The sequence below is a fragment of the Myzus persicae genome, unplaced genomic scaffold (genome assembly GCF_001856785.1).
Source record: "Myzus persicae strain clone G006 unplaced genomic scaffold, MPER_G0061.0, whole genome shotgun sequence".
Classification (NCBI taxonomy): Eukaryota; Metazoa; Arthropoda; class Insecta; order Hemiptera; family Aphididae; genus Myzus; species Myzus persicae.
In genome coordinates, this window is record NW_019102937.1 from 131943 (window position 1) to 147904 (window position 15962).

Sequence of the window (15962 nt, forward strand, 5' to 3'; positions counted from 1 at the left end):
TATGAGTTATAACATTATTATTGGAAGTTACAACAAAAAATGTGTGTATCTAAAGAATTTTAATCGTATAATTTTTTACGAGCGGTGATAAAACATTATTACAATGTGCACACGTGCTAAAATTATGTGATCGAAAATATTTGAACGTGAACGAGTGATTTGATTTTCTTTGTGAATTTGTATAAAACTATATTAAGATATATGTATTAAAATTGCTCGCAAGTTTGATTTAAATTATTAGTTTTAAAATGTATATTCGTTTCGGTTTTGTATACCATTACATTTTTTAAGTTTGATTATGAAATGCAAATGAACATAAATTAATTTATGGCTAGCATAGGCAATTTGTCTTAATTATAATTCAAGCATGTTAGCCCATTGCACGCATAACACACCGATATGACCCATATAAGAAGTCAACCATATTGTAATATGGGCAAGCTACGAAATCTATTATTAATGGTAAATGGCTATAGAAATACGAATAGATTAACGTACCGTACTGACCAGATACAATGGTAGATATAATTTAGTACGCTAAAAAATTTGGTTTTTATTTAACTTTATTAAACTTGTTTAACACAGTTCCACAACCAAGACTTTTTATACAACTTCGAGTGTAATAGATCGTAGGTGGTGGATATTACTAACTGTAATATTTTTAATAATTTAAAATAGTGTGCACTAACATTCATTTTTACTATTATAATGTTAGTGTAAAATAAAATATAGTATATTTGTATAACAATTTTGTTTTAAAATATTTTATAGTAAAATAGTTAAATAAAATAGTTGAAAATTGATCAATTAATATGTTTACGAATTATATTTATTTAAATTAGGTACCTATAATATACATAAACTACAAAATATAAGTTAGAACAAAAATGCAAGTTATATATTATTACTATTCTAAAATCAAATCTTAATTTTTTAACTAATTAAATATATTTTATAATCAAATAAATTTATTGAACGTTTTAAAAATGTATTTTTAGTTTTCCGCAAGTATACTGTTTGAACTACGAACGCGAACAACAAAAATTAATACCAACATATTTGAATGCGATGTGATGCATTGTTATGGTAAGTCATTTAAAATAATTTAAATTATAATTGTAACAGTTAAATTGTTAAAATATCTGTTGGAAACTATATAATAATATTAAAAACGAACAATCCATCATTATGTTTAATAACATATAATGTTTGCATATACGTCATATTCAATAATAATGTTAAAATGTATGTAAAAATATTATTGCTACTTTTAAATTATTACCAAATGATGTTTTCATATACCTAGTTGTGAAAATAACATTCAAAATACCGTTTATGTAGGTACATGAATTATTCTTTGGAATTTCAAATTGAATGGAAACAATTGAATGGGTTAATTATTCTTATTTGGAAGCATATTTATATTTTCAACATATATATTAGGATATTTCAACACGATTCAATGGTAGACTGAAATATTATAATATTGTGATGTGATGAGAGTAATAAAACAATAATATTAACCCTGGTGAGTTTTAAAAAAATCTTATGACTTTTATTAATAATTAGGTTAAACCGGATAGACGTTTGGAGTGATACAGATAATAATACATACTTAGCTTTTTCTTTAATCAATATTTACCTATCAGGCCCGGCTCAAGGGGTAAGCGACAAAGGCGCACGTCTAGGACGGTATTCAAAAATATTTGACTTTGTATTTACGACATGTAAAGGGCTGCAAGTCTTAAGCCTGTTTAAAAGTGCTCAACGCTTTAGCCGGACCTGGAACCTATTTGATATTATACTACTTATAAATATAGTTTCGGTGCCAATTGGTTTGATTGTGCCTAACTTCAGGTGAACATTATATTTTGCATATTATGTTAAGGCAAAATACCTGGATCCGCATTGTAAGTCGTCTTTATAACAATCATCCGTTTAAGTTCTAACTCGATACTTCTCCGAGTTTTCGATAGCCAAAGCTTGTCGAAAATAGGTTTGACTGCGTACAGCTAATAGTTGGAGGCATTGCATACACATTTTTATAGGACTGTTCCATAAAAAATGATTTTTTTCATAAATTTTAAATTACAAATACGAATATTCCGTGATGAATACAATCTATAGCTAATTATTACCCTTCTTAATTTTCTTTTCTCGTGGTTACCTAAAATTGCATCCAGACGTTATATTATATTCCATAGCGATTTTAATGTACTCAACATACCTAAGTCTTATATCGTAGGTATAGGTATTATTAAGCTTTGTAAAATCGCCTACTCGTAATTTAATACCGAGAAAACCATCTCTCGACAGTGGTGTACCTAAAAAGCCTATTAATAACGCCGTGTGAACATAGTTTAAATGCATTATACTTAAAATCGCGTGTGCTCATAATAAAAAAAATAAAATATTTATGATATTTTATTAATATTTACTATCTACTCAAAATACGCGGGAAAGTGCAAGTCAAAAGTGTGGCTCAATAATTATTCAAGCACCTCCGGTATTATATATCTACAACAGTAATCTATTTAGTTGGTTACAATGTAATTAATCGGAATTGTTAGGTGAAGATGAATATGTAACGGGGTTGATGAACTTGTTATACATATGTAATTCAATGAGGGTTTTTAGAGCCTTATGAATTATATATTAACCGTAACTCGGGAAGTTCAGGAAAGATAGATTAAAATATTCTATAAGTTCTAGTTGATATTATCATGTTTTATTATTATACAGTTTTTGTGAAATACAAAATAGCGTAAGACCTTCGAATAGTATGGTAATCCGGAGTTCGTTGACTCGGCGGTTGTTTTAGTCCCGGAACTAACGAACTTAACATTATGTGTGTCTTATATAATATTTAATCAATTTTATTTTATATTATATACATGTGTACTCGGATGATTATACATTTATAATAAAATTATACATTTATATAAAATGTCTAGTAAGCCTTCTTCCTTATTATAAATACTTATGTATTTAAACTTTCTAGTTTCTAGTATGTAATAGTGTTACACATATGTTATTCCCCCCCCCCCCCAAGCATGAAATATCTCTTATGATTTCGTTAATCCTAGCGCAGGACATTGCAGGCGTGTTATCGTTACGAAATTTAAAGATAGTAATAAATCTGGATACTCTAAAAACGATTCCAAAAGAAGTTAAAATAAATCGGATTCAGCAGATTTCTGCAGCATTGTGGACGTGTCCGTGGCAATGGTCGGTGGATTTACCTCACTCTTAGGGCGTATATAATGTACAACGACTACTGATAAAGCGATAACCTTTAAAAGCATAGGCGGCTCGCTCGAAACCTTCGGAGTGCTCTTATTTGCAACATAAAACAGTCGGGTGACGTCCTAAAAAGTGCGTCCTCTCGAGTATAGCTGTACAACCAAAAAGTGTGGTTGTCTGCAGAATCTCAAACGATTATTTCCGTTCGATAATCTCATCAGATTTCAATCGTGCGCGTATGCACACACGGCATGATGTGTACCCGCGGAGATCGATAATCACTTCGCGAGACTATACGACGGAGTCATCGTTCAACATTGTCGTCGACCGATTAGCGCAGTGCAACGATTACGTGCAGTTTAATGCAATAATGATAACGACAATAATACAAATCGAGTGCAACAGGGAAATCCGTCTGGTTCGCGCAATAAATTATTGGTCGTTCGGGAGTTAAACGACGACGGATGACGTGCATGCACCCCGTCGACGGGGTGGTAGGGATAAAGTGTGCAAAACGATTGTACTAGCGTGCGCTAATCGCAAATTGGCCGTTAGCTGGGCTGGTTGCTTGGCAACTGGCCAAAACGATCGCTTCCTGATTTCCATCAGACGGAGCCGGCCGCCCGGGCTTTAATTCTTTATCGACTTTCCCCGCTTCGGTTTACGTTTACGCACCGTGTGTAATATCGTTATACAGGCATTATACTATACACACACATATATATATATATATATATATACATAGGTGTTATGTAACACACACGCACACACGCACACCCATATTATATTATATATATCAACAGCAACGAAACATTTATGTCCTCGTATTCGTATCGGTAATTTTGATTGGCTGAAAAACGATGCTTCGTTCATTACTTGCGTTTACGGGGTATGAGTCTATATATGAGTCTATGAGGGCATTGTCTGCATGATGTGAAATACAAATGAAAACCGTCTGGTAATCGTCTGGTTCGTTTTTGAAATTTTGCCGAAGAACATGTTTTAACAATCCTGTATTAAGTTTGATCTTAGAAATCTACTCCGCCAGTGTTGGAAGGATCGGTAATCGGAATTAACTGCAGGCTGTCAACTCTGTATAGTGGTTCCAGGGAGCGCCCGATTGTTACGTGCTGTTCTAAGTCTCAATCGTCGGGGAGTCTCCTTCTCTCGTTTGTTAATTTTATGATAAGAGTACCTGTAATACTGTAATACGACGAATACGATTCTTTATTATTTTTAGTGGGTTCGAAAATAATTAACGTGGAAATTAAAATCTAAGTATGCTCATGACATTTTCATTTCGAGTCATTGTCGTGTTTCTCTTTTAACAATTATACGAATGCAATAAACTTACTTAATTATACAAAGGTAAATTCTCAATTCTAAATTTCCAATTATAATTATTAGATGTAAATAATACTTATTATTGTGCTCGGGATCTTTAAACATTTTTGTAAAAATACTTAAATGTATTAATTACAAGAAATCCTATGAGATATCTCTAATAAATCGGTTTATAATTATTTCGATTCAATTTGTCATTGTAAGGTTGAACGTTTTCTATGACTAGAAAATCCAGAGTTAGATTAATAATTATTATCGCATTTATTAACTACAATATCTCATTTGTTATTAATTTATTATCTTTAAAGTTATGACATCACGATTAAAGATGACTTAACATTTTAAAAATAACTTATGAACACTGTGATAGAATATACTAAGCCGAGCTCCTCCAGAGCAGTTTTTAATTTAATGATGAATAATAAACTTTTTAAATTTTAAATAATAATATGTAATGCTAGCAGATAGTCTTAATTATTCTACCGAAGAAAGTGAAGGGAGGTGAATGATGAGTACTTATTTAGTTATATATCCAGTGCGGAAGTGCGTGTTTCATTAAAATGTTTCGTGTTAAAAATTAATACGCACATCACGTTTAAAATGTGTAGGACGTATGTGTATTTTAATGTACACGCAATTTGAATAATTATCACTTAAAAAAGCTGATAAATTAAGTGTTGTAATAATTTCGTTGAAAGTCTGACATTTGATGTAAGAGGCAACTTGAAACTTTTAATTTTTAAAATCACTTTTATCTGTCTTTATTTCAAAGTATCTTAGATGTTTTCTAAACGAGAATGTTTTTGTTAGCGGTTACAGTGATTCGCTCACATAAGATACTCCATTTTGTTTCCCTAGATATATATTTTAGTCAATAGCACATTGGAAATAATTAAACGATAAGACGGAAATGTCAAAAACTTTTTCTTTCAATGCCCTTTCGGAATTCCGTCAAGCGAGTGACTCGTCCCCAAAGTAAAACTTAGGCTTAATTAAACCGTAACCGTTCTTTTTTACTAGTCTGTTCGAAGATGGGTATATATCAAAAGACAAACAAGTCTGTTCGTTAGACAACTGTTTGTCGAAGTAAAAAAAAGAGAAAAACCATACGAATTCGTTAAAAAACACATACTCACACAACTCAGATTTTTCTTTAAAGAAATTGCTTTTCCGTCTCGATTTTATTACACAAAAGAATGAGCTTTGTCCGTGTTGTATGGGGAGGGGGGAGGGGGCAAAAGAAGAAGAATTTAGTTACATTCCCCACAATGTGATAAACAATCCTCCGAGGGACGGAGTTTTCTTCGTCGCCAAACAGGGTTATCTCCTGTTTGATGTTTGTGTGTCTACAGCTGTACCTAGTAAGTAAGTTTTTTTTATCTCTGTGTTTGACGCCCCAGGCCGGGTAGTCGACAACTGAGATAGAGTTCATCGATAAATGTCTACAAAATAAAAATATGCCATTGGAGTTGTACATTAAAAACGTTTTGTTGAAAATAATATAATATTTAGCCATAATATGTTGAAGAAATAATAAAACATTATTTTATAATAGATGTTGAGAAAAATCTCAGTGTTATTATACAAAGAAACTCCAATCTAATGAAAACACAAAAAATATATTAAAAATTATGTTAGGGAAACTTATTAGTTAATTAACAATTTCTCTTTAATTTATTTAATACCATTTGTATGGCAACTAAACATACATACATAATGAGAAAAGAAAATATCCAACTGTGTCATTCGTTATAATACTCTTTTATTAAATTAAATTATTATACCTAATTAATCTATTATTTCCTTAGCCAATTCATATTCCATAAGAGAATTTGTTGAAATTAAAAAAAAAATATTAATTACCTATTAAAACCGTAAGCTAATAAAAATAATTGTTTTCAATTTCAACAAATTCTCTTATGGAAGGAAATGTCAATCCCGTTATTTATGATTCTATGTTCACATTCACGTATTGTTTAAATTCTGTTTAACATATTGTTGAAATAAAGATAAATTTCAAAAATAGTGTAAAACAGATTTATTACTTCTAAATTAAGGATAAGAATCTAAATTGTTTTGCACAGTTGAAAACAATAATTTTTAATATATATTAAAGTTATACCAAAATATATGGATGTATTACAATCAACGAAAAGTTCTAACTTTGTAGTTTATTAATTTATTTATTATGACTTAAGTATTAGAATTCAATTTCAAACATGTCAGCTCCACACATATTGCATATTCTTTCAAGAAATTATATAAGTGTTAAAATAAGTCAATCAGTTATGAATTATTAATTATATAAATTATATTTAATAATAATGCATTTAACATTTTTAGAATTTATAATAATTAAAATGCATAGAAAGTACATATCATCAGAGGCTGAGTTATGTAATATAGGTACTTTGTAGATTAAAACTTATAAGTATAGAACTTTGGATAAAAATGAAAAGAGAATTGAGTATTTATTGGAAATATGAATAGTTTTTGAAAAATAAAAAGAGAGGGAAAGAGAGACAGAGAGAGACAGAGAGAGAGAGAGAGAGAGAGAGAGAGAGAATGACGAGACAGACGTCTTAGTGTTTTCATAATAATGTCATATCACAGATTTTGGGTAAATTGAGAAAAATGGTACTTTTTCGTTAAATCCGTAATAGTATTTCAATGTGCTTTCCCCAAATAGTTTATTGAGTATGACGATTGCCATTTTTAAACTAAAAATAATATTATTTAATTAACTATATTATTTCATATGAAGGGGATTCGAAACGAGAGGAGTAAATCTGTAATAGGAGAATTAGTCGGATCAGTGATAAGATAGGTGCTTAGTAGATAAATAGAGTCGTAATTGCGTACATATAAGTTTAAAATTTAAAAAAAGTAATTATTTATAATACACTTTAGATTTTGATATAGATAATACCTACCTCCTAAGTACACAATTAACTATAGTATTAAATATTAACACAAGTAATATTAATACTAATATAATATTAAACAAAAAACGTATCGACTTTGTCTTTTTAATATTCATTAATTCGTTTTAATTATTTTTATTTGTAGACGCTCTGCAGTTAGCATCTACTGCAGCACTTGTATAGTAGTTGTATCTGTGACTTTCATTACGAAAATATTTTTCTATCTAAATTGTTTTGTTGGCCGATTTCAAAATCAAGAAAATAGTATGAACTATTAAGTACATATAGCTATATAGCTTTTTGTATACATTTCGCATTAGTTTTGGTTTTTAAATCAAAATAGGCACATATACAATACATACATCCAGATATCAGTTATAGGTAAGTTAAGACAGTCGGAGGGGATATGACAAAAACATTATTATTAAAGAAAAAAACATTTATTTTGATATTTTAAACTGCGTCCGACCCAGAATATTGGACATTTACAGTTATATTCAATTATACTACACTACATCCGTTTATAATGGCATCTGATTGATAGGAATAAACGCGTGTTGTTCCATTATTATATTTTTGAATTTTTTTTTTTTGCTCTTATTATATTACTGTTGTATATGATTTGTGATTGTTATGTGTATGTGTGCCGATATTTCACGACCAATTTAAGCGAAACTGTGTGAGAACGGAATATCTATTACGGACAAGTGGATTTTTAGATTTCAATTTGTGGTGTTTTTTTTTTGTCGGCAACTAATCGCTTCGTTAGCCACACTTGCTTCAAAAGAGAAGTATAATGGAAAATATGTCGTTTTTATTTGTCACCGTATAAACTTGAATACGCGATATACCTAGGTACTATTAGTCACCGCATTACATTAACCACCCATAAAGTATTTCATCTCAGTTTTATAAAATTTTCCACAACAATGATAATAATATTACGATTAAAAAAAATTAACTAGGTACCTCCTATTCAATTTAAAATTCTCACCCGTGTAGATTAGCTATTTGTATTTTATATCAATGAACTAAATTATTCTTTTTTTACATATTTTTTGTAGTAACCATCCACACAGTCAGCGTTTGATTGGTATTATTATACTTATTGATATCATTTTAACTATATAATTTTATCTTCATGTCTTTAAATAATTCAAATCAAATAAACAAACAAACACATTATTATATTATAAATTAAAACTATATTACATAATATAACTCATTGAAATTATAATTTTACAACATTAACGAGGACGTCAGTACGTCACACCAGCATTTCGTGGTCGGTCACCGTCTTATTCAAACCATATTACATACCAATATATCTGTTTTTAGCTTTAATAGTAAAGTGAATTTTACGCAGGCATGATAAAATTTAAAGATAATAACATTAAATATATATGTGATTGTATGGGTTTTTACGATATTTCAAATTTTAGGTGTGTTATTAGTGTAATAGTGTGTAAAATATTAAGATTTAAAAATGTTCACAACTTACTTGCTTAAAATTTAAGCTATCTTAAAAACTGACGTTCATATACAGCTCCTTACTTTCTGATAATAAATTCACTTTAAGAATATGATACCTTACAACACAAAATTGGTCTTGCTGAACAAAAATGTACTAAGCTTAGTCAACTCATATTACTATGATTTTTTCTTAATATTAATTTAATTATAATTAAAATTATAAATATACTTAAGTGTGGTGTTTTCATTTTTAACTTAAATACATAATACTGTACACTAATAATTATAATTAGTAGTTTTGTTTTGTTCAGCTCAGAAATTAATTTGTATTTTTTTTAATAATCGCCTGTATGTTAAAATGATGAATCCAAATGTCCTTTATTTATTTTAAACTCAAATCGTAGGTACAGAATATATTATGTGTTTTTCGTTATCCATCAAAGGACCCAAATGGGTCTTTTGATGGTCTTACACAATAATAAGAATTAACTCGTGGTCATATATTCGATTCTTATTTTCTAAATAGCGCCATACATTTGGTCGACTGCAATGTTGTACAAATGGAATTTTAGGATTCGATTCACGTCGGGTGGAAAACTGTCAAGGCCTTGTAAGACAAAGGGAAAATCCAGAAGGTGTAATCTTTTTGCAGGAAACAATAATAATAATAGTGTAGTCATGATAATAATATTGGGAGCCATATAAAGCGGGGAGGACAAAGGTGCCTAAGGATACAGAAGGGCACAGCAGAAGCAAACAAAAAAGAAAAATGTATGAGAAAAAACGAATTGACATAGCCTTTAGGGATTGCAACTTTCGGAATAGATGACCCCTCAAGGCCAGTAACAATTGCTCCCCAGCCGCTGCCAAGGGTCACAAGGAGAAATGTGCGTGTATGAGAGAGTGAAGACATAGAAGAAAGGAAAATGTAGAAAAGAACGGGGAGACGTCCAAATAAGAGGATTTGAATGTCTGGACCCCACCCAGTGTCCATGTGTATATGATGACGTGTCGGTTTTTGGGGTCTGTCAGCCGGACCAAGACCGATCGAAATACCAAAGCGTTTAAAAGCCCGGGGAGCTTTATACATAAGGGATAATCGCCCTTTCGGTTTATTTCGAACGTTTACGAGTGGAAAAGGATATGGGTTTTTTTTCCTTCGGCGAGAGAGGGAATAAATGCCGTTTGATCGCGTACGCAGACACCTTTAGACACTTAACATCTATTGCCTTTATGTTTAACTCTCGCAATAAGCAAAAATTTGATAAGACAAAACTTACATTCATTGTATAAGGTTGATGGACGAAAATTTGTTCAACCAACGAATCATCCGTATAGTGGTTTAATGTAGATATTTTAACAATTAAACCTTCTTAAATCTATCGATCAAAAACAAAAACAATTTTTAAATTTTGATTTTGAGTGGATCAAGTCTTAAAATTATAAAGTGTACATAATGCGTGTGAGTTCATATTAATACGTTCATACTATTAAATATTAATTAAGGCAGTAATATACTAAAAGTAGTAAGAATTGTTCTTGTACCAAATTAATCGAGTAGACATATTTTGATACGTCATATCATTATATCAATGGTAGAATTCAGAAAGGACATTTTTAATAATTAGTAAGAAACTCTAATATTACAATTTTTAACCAATTTCTGATAAAACTTTGTTTGTATACATTTTTCGAATGCAATGGTTCATTATATTAGTAATAAAATATTGATCTGTTTCAAGGGGAGCTAAACGGAATGAATTCCCAATGCTTGTATAGTTTCTGAAACTATAACTTTTCTTATAATAACTTTTTAGTATTTTTTCCTATCAATACATAACATTTGCTTTTTTAAAAATTAAAAAATATTATAATTAAAACTAATCACTACATCTTACATCAGTTATTACTTGTTATGAATGTATGCATTTATTTTTATTTATTTTTCTGACGAATTCTTTTTAGATTTTTACACTGTATTATTTTTATCTTTATTGTGTTAAAATGAAGCAACCTTTTATAATAATGCAATTATTAAAATATAAATGAATTTTTAATTTATTATTCAACATTATTTTTTTTTATCTATAAATTAACGCCATTCGGCTTTTTAAACAATAGTATATATAAAATAACACAATTAACAATATATCAGTAATACATATTTAAACAAAATTTACATAAAAGGATAGGGTGGCCTTGGTACATATCATTTTACACTCAAATAGAAAAAAAATTTATAAATAAAAGATGAATAATTGAAATATAAGCTGAATAGGTAACAGGTTCCTTTGTCGGAAATAGTTTCAAATTATTATACAGTATATGGACACAGATGCGTCATTTTAGTGTTGCCTCGTTTTTTTTTACATACATATTTGATCCACATCTTATTATCTTCATACAATATAATTGCGCCCTTTTGTTTTAAAATTATTATTAACTACAAACCCGATATTTGTCGGGCAAATCACACTAAATTGTACAATTTATTCACACAATCATTAAGCTTGATTATTTTGATGAATGACAAATGATTGATAATATTAGTCACGCTACAAGTACAAGCCTCATTTAGGCTGAAACAGTGAAACACGAATATCTGAGTCCTGCTTCTGACAATAAGATTTGTTAAAAAATAAAATTATATTATAAAAAATACGTTTCTTTAAATTTCAACGAGGGCCTACAATTTGAATATTATCATCCTTTTTGTATATTAAAAATATTATGTAAATATTTTTAAAATTGGTCACATACTAGTAGACATGGGCGTAACACGATTGCGGACTTTTTACCTTTTTACCTGAAAAAAACATAACACGATTGCGGACTTTTTACCTTTTTATATTTGAGGAAAAACAACACGATTGCGTGTTAAATATTTTTATTTTGAGTAAACACAATTTTTATGTTCCTGTAATTTATTGTTTTTTAATTTCAAAATCAACTGAAACTTATATACAAATGTGGCACACAATTATTAATTTATGTTTAAGATTAGACATAGATATACAAAAATCGTTAAAGTATTCAAATTTTCATTTTGATTTTGAAAAAAGTGCTCACAACGCTGTTAGACATTTTTTTCCAAACTGCAAAATTATGGCCTGCATTTACTAATTTTTACTACTATTTTTACTTATTTTTTTTACTTATTTTACTAATTTACTATTTTTACTTTTATTAATTATTATTATTATCATCGTTATGAGTACATCTTAATTCTTTATTATATGATTTTTTTTTACATACTTATTGAGTTACTATTAATGTTGGTAAAATTATTTAAATATTTATGTTTGCTCAAAATAAAAATCGTGTTGTTTTTCCTCAAATATAAAAAGGTNTATTAATGTTGGTAAAATTATTTAAATATTTGTGTTTGCTCAAAATAAAAATCGTGTTGTTTTTCCTCAAATATAAAAAGGTAAAAAGTCCGCAATCGTGTTGTTTTTTCTCAAATATAAAAAGGTAAAAAGTCCCCCAATCGTGTTATGTTTTTTTCAGGTAAAAAGGTAAAAAGTCCGCAATCGTGTTGCACCGAGTAGACATATTATGTTGCAAATGCAATCGAACAAAATATAACCGTATTGAATTATCGCAGTATTAGCCAACGATATTGAGTCATTTAGCTTAAACGTATCCTATGCATGGATGATGATAGTGTCGGTGACTTGCCTTTGTGACCTGAGAACATTGTTGGTAGATCATCATGTGACGATGACCGTTGAGTGTTGGGTTCCGGTTATGCCGACACAATATTCCGAGTTCGCTTCGTTGACAAATCTGATAACTAAAAAAAAAAAAATAAAATAAAATCGATCAACGCTTGTGTAAGTGGCGGGGGTGCTATAACGCGCAGTGGGGAGGGGTTTGTTGGTGGAAAACATGAATAAAAGAAAAGTTCTATATTGCGCCGCTGTCGCCGTGGCTGCTGTAGTACGCAGTAGTCACAGCCCGGGGGTCGTGTGTGCTTGTGTGTGTGAGAGAGAGAGCACTGAGTGTTAGGGGAGGGGGGGGGGGTTGCAGTCACCCGCTCCGTTATCCGTCGGCACTCCGACAAATTTCTTTACGCTCAATATGTATTTATTCTTAGATCGTCGTCGTTGCAAAAAGTTCAAAGGTCCCGGCCAGATACGCCGCATGAATAAAGCATCGCGTTCCCCTCGGCCGGGCGCAAATCCCTTTTGTGCTCCTGCAAAAGCCACTCCTTTCGTCGGTCGGTCCGCCACTCCCCGAGGATTTTTCGCGTACAAATGTATAAATGTGCATATACGTTATGCGAATATATATATATATTGAAGTTTGAAACGCGTGTGACGTGCGTGCGTGCGTGTGTGCGTGTGTGTGTGTGTGTGTGTGTGTGTGTGTGTGTGTGTGTGTGTGTGTGTGTGTGTGTGTGTGCGCGCGCGACACGTACACGAGTTCTGTCAACGAGAGTAAAAATATATAATGCGGACGGCCCGTGATATTTGGTTTGTAATATTTTCAATCGGCATCACCGCACACCGCGGATTGAGTCCAAACCTATATCACTTGGTTTCTGGCCGCCAGTTATAGGTTAGGTTAGGTTAGGTTAGACTTCTACACATACTGACGCCATCTGAAATAATATTTACCTACTCAACATAATAGTATAAATACCTACGCGTGTAAGACTGTACGATAACCCGTTGTGTCAGTCCGCCGTGACTTTAGATGGCGTAAAATAAATTATGTCAAGCAGAATATGAGCCATTAAGTGCCTACAATAACAACTTTATGGTTGATTAAAAAAAAAAATTTTTTTACGATATTTTTGGCTCGCAACTGTAGAGGTTTCAATATCACACTCTATGACACGTCATATTAACTATAGTTTACTATTTATATATATTTTGTTCTTCTTATTATTATTAATTTAAATAAATGTTTAATTTACCCCACTAAGTAGAGCTTGTGGCGAGTTAAATGAGTTGTTAGTATACAATATTACCTATATATTATAATAATTTACAATATTTAAGATACTCTTATCCTATTTCTATATATAAATTAAAGTTCAAGTAACATTCATTTTACAATGGTTTTTTTTTTTTATAAAATTTGTAATTATTCTTATTTACATACATCTGCATACCGTAAAACAATTTTTTGGACCTAAATAATTTAAGAACTTTTAGTTCAAAATATGTAATTAATCGTCCGCTTGACCGTAGGTATGTGCAGAAGATTATAAGTCGTTATGTTGTTACGGTTTTTTTATTTTTAAATTATTACATTTTATCAGATGACACTCTTATATATTTACGTATAATTTTAGAAACCAGGAAGTATTAGCATGTGCCTCGCAATGTGTGTTTTTTCTCGTGATTTCTCTCCCTGTCCTGCAGGATTTAGTATCTTATTATATTTATCTCGTTTTAGGAACCCCAGTTCGTCAATATTCGTGTTCGTGTGTGTGTGTGTGTGTGTGTATAGTTATTAAAACTCCTCGAATGGGAGGACAGTGGAAATGCGTCCAGGCAGACGAGATACGAGTGGGTATAAAGACACCGTCATATCGTATGTGTGTGTGTGTGTGTGTGTGTGTGTGTGTGTGTGTGTGTGTGTATGTACACGATATGAAGAAAAAAAAGTCTTACCGCTTTGATTGGCTTCGTGTTAGGGAAAGAGATGCTCATATACTGTCCGGCCGGAGATATCATTCCAATTATAACTGACCCTGGGATTGGTAATAGTCCGGGGTGGAGGACTGGCAGTAGGGTGGACTGGCTGGGATGGATAGCCGGACATACAGCCATAATACGGGGTTAGGTTAGGGGTGTGTGTGTGTGTGTGTGTGAGTGCGTGTGTAGGGATAAGGGAGGGGTAGTCCGGAAGGAATCTTTTTCGAAATAAAGGAACGTGCCGAGCGACGAGCTTTTTGGCGGGTCCCGATTAGCAAAAACTACTGCAGGCGACCGGATGTGTTGAATGCTATCACAACGTAATGAAGGTTCCTTATATATATATATATATAGCTTTAAGTCTCTCTCTATATATAAATAAATTATACACATTCAACTACCTACAAGGGGTGTACCCGAAATTCGTAATTCAATACGTCCGTCATTGTCTCTCTCGCATTCCGAATGTAGTACGACGTTTCCTCTACTCATAATAATTACTTTATGATATTATGTTCTCGTCAAATCTCGTTACAAAATTAATACATCACCGCCATACTTTATTGACGTAATTGATCTACATTTGTCTGTTGTATGATAAAAATGTCCTCTGAACAATTTGGTCTTTGGGTCGTAGTTCGGCCGATAAGAAACTTTTCTTACTATTAAAATATAGTAGGTCGGTTATATTACTAACGACTTCTATAGTTAATTGTATTTCAAGGGATTCGGCAGGATTATAAGTTATACAATTTATTAAAACTTAAGTATTTTTAATTTATGTACATTTTTATACCTAGGGACATTTTGTTTTTACGAGGAGAATTAATATTATTTTTATTGACATTTATGGGTACAAATGTACAATAATGGTTATTCATTTAATTTATAATGAAGCTCATTAAAAATGCATACGTTTTGGTCGATGCGTAATGTCTGATGGATTAATATTTTTTTGTCATAAACAACAAAACTATAAATATAGGTCATGGCAAAAACAAATTGTTATTTAGGTACCTACGTATACTACTATCGTATTACTTTGCTGCTGTTTATTTTCTAATATTTTGATTTTTATCAAAGCAATAAAGTACCCATTGATACATTTAAGCTTTAAACTTTAGCCCCTTATAAACTTTTGGCGTTCAAATAAACGGGGGCCATTACTGCTTAACTCGTTACTGTGGATCCGTATCGGATTTCCGTTTACTCGTCGGGCTTTCTCGATTTGGCGATTTTAAGGAAGAAAATGATGATGATGCTAGAATAAGGACTAAAGTACCTTGTATTCTATATCTCTATCTTACGTATATATAAATATAATATA

General features: G+C 31.1%; 1 long non-coding RNA gene across 1 annotated transcript in view; it reads left to right on the plus strand.

Annotated features, from left to right (window-relative positions):
• Positions 1 to 15962, plus strand: part of LOC111033449 — a 53620-nt gene that overhangs the window by 29865 nt on the left and 7793 nt on the right. Inside the window, exon 4 of the long non-coding RNA XR_002604420.1 lies at positions 999 to 1086. This is a non-coding gene — a long non-coding RNA (uncharacterized LOC111033449). The remainder of the gene's footprint in view (positions 1 to 998; positions 1087 to 15962) is intronic.